At 37.9% G+C, this 2,278-nt stretch overlaps 1 protein-coding gene across 1 annotated transcript in view; it reads left to right on the plus strand.

Moving 5' to 3' along the window:
• The first annotated feature begins 457 nt into the window (after positions 1-457).
• The window catches only part of LOC115242601 (serine/threonine-protein kinase MARK2-like), a 94,447-nt gene continuing 92,626 nt past the window's right edge, over positions 458-2,278 (plus strand). Inside the window, exon 1 of the mRNA XM_029819003.1 lies at positions 458-474. The gene's annotated coding sequence lies outside the window, so the exon portion shown is untranslated. The remainder of the gene's footprint in view (positions 475-2,278) is intronic.

Raw genomic sequence — 2,278 nt, forward strand, 5'->3', positions numbered from 1 at the left:
AAAAAAAAAAAAAAATTATTTACTCATTTACCTTGTTCAGCGAAGACTAGGAGAGAAAGTAGGTGAATGATTTGCAGCTTGATTTACTCTTTTTCCATTGGCATTACAGTAATTTTTTACGTTAAGTCGCTTGAATCATTAGTGACTCATGAAGATGACCTCACCTTTCGATCGCATCGCGCTGTTCGTTCAGAGAGTAACGTTCTCACTTTTAATCAGTCCCAAAAGGGCCCAGAAGGGCTTGTCGAGATGGAGTAAACCGGTCTATTTAATCCCACGGGCTCTCAACGTTGCCGTTCTTCCTTTGTTCCAGGCGTGAGGGGAGAAGAGGGTGCGTCGACACAGCGTTGGAGGTGGAGGACGAGGGTCTGAGGCTGGAGTGAAACTGGCTGGCCTACAATGTCCGCTAGCATGCGGAGCACCCTGCAAACCGTTCCCGAGTCCGTGCCGGCCGACCACGTCACAAACTCCAAAGTAAGTCCGCCCGAAATCCGATTTACGACAACCTATCTCCTTCCGCGAACAACCGCGGGAAGGACCGTCGTCCTTTGTGCATACCTCGTCTCGAACGACCGCTCGATCCTCCTTGCCTCGGAGACAATGAGACTTCAGCGTAACGGATACGCTTTGCGAGATGCTAATCTGATTTGGAAATAGAGATTCTTTATTACAGATTAGTGAAGGTATTAAATTATTAATTGCGAAGTATATATATGTACTATAAGACCCCCACATTTTTATTACTTTTAATTAAGGGTTTTCTAATGTTTATCCCATGAATATAAAGAGATAAATATTCTGGTTATAGTCATTTTAATTTTAATAATTAAAATTAATTATCTCGATAGAGACATTAAATGAAACAAAATCTGGTCTTATAAAAAAATTTATAATAATATAATATTTTTTAATGTCTATACAAACTAGAACCGTGTAAGGCTCTAATATTTCGCTCACTTAAGAAGCGTTAAATATAAAAAAATATTAAAGATTTTATCTATCTTTCGCTTCTAATTAATTGATGGTAACCGGCCTCGTTAGAAACTTCCTCAAGAAATACAGTTAAAAGCTCAGCGGAGTTGAACGAGCTAGTAAATTAAAAGTGATTCGGAAAACGCTACATCTTGTTTTAAAATACCGCGTATTATATACAGCGTTGCAGCAGACATTCCCCGACCTTTGAACCTTTTCTTACCGAACGAACGGGGGTTGAAAATGTCACAAGTGCATCCGGATACTTTGCAGTATCTCTTTGCACGTACGTTCACGGCTGACCCTGGTTGATCGAAGACCATACGCGCGGGATGACATCATGTCACTCGGTTGAATTTGCTCGGTAAATTTGATTTGTTTTATGATACAAGAAATGGACTTTCTTTACGTGACGTTTCCCTAATTGCCTATTGGCCTATTACATAACATAACACATTGAATATTGTTATGAAGGAAATGTACTAACGGTAGCATATAAAGTCCATTGACCGTGGCTGAAAAATAACGGAAAATGATTTATGTGGAAAAATTTATGTGGAGTTTTTTTTTTTTTTTTTTTATAGTTTACAGACACGGATCGTTGCTGATTTAAATAGCTATACTTCGATTTAACTTCGATGATACTAATTTGCAATCCCAACAATGTGTAATGCAAATCGCACGCAAAGGTCGTTTATTTCAGGACTTTTATTTATTAAGCGTAATTAACGGATAAAAATTTTAATTGTATTTAATTTTAATTGTTTTATCAAATATGGATAAAAGAAAAATGTGTGGGAAAATGTTCAAATTTTTTTAATTTTAATATTTTTATATTCTCCTTAAGCTCGTGATAACGTTTTCGATTAATATCAAAGATATACGAAAATAAATTTAATCGATAAATTCACAATCAAAGCTTAAATATATGTGTGAGTAAAGACATATATTAGATTATTTGCTTGAAAAAGTCTCAGCCAGACGGAATTACCGTTTTATCATGTCTCATTGTCTCCAGGCTTGGAATGTTTCGCTGTCGTTCGTAGGTCGATCGACATGTGCCTCGTCACGCGTAATATGTTATAAAGCTATGGGTCGACGTTCGCAAATGGAAGAAAGTGTCCGAATGAGGTGGCCGGGAGTCGCGAGGACAATTCTTAAAATCGAGAAGAGTTTGGAAGGTAATTAGCTTAACTAAACAGAACTCCCGTGAATCATTCGTAGTCGAAGCCGATTGTTATTCAGCCGGCATGGTTCATCGAACCGTGTTATTCTTGCGACTCCCAGATACCTCGAGTACGCTCTT

Source organism: Formica exsecta, unplaced genomic scaffold, assembly GCF_003651465.1.
Source record: "Formica exsecta isolate Colony F162 unplaced genomic scaffold, ASM365146v1 scaffold614, whole genome shotgun sequence".
In the NCBI taxonomy this organism is placed as follows: domain Eukaryota; kingdom Metazoa; phylum Arthropoda; class Insecta; order Hymenoptera; family Formicidae; genus Formica; species Formica exsecta.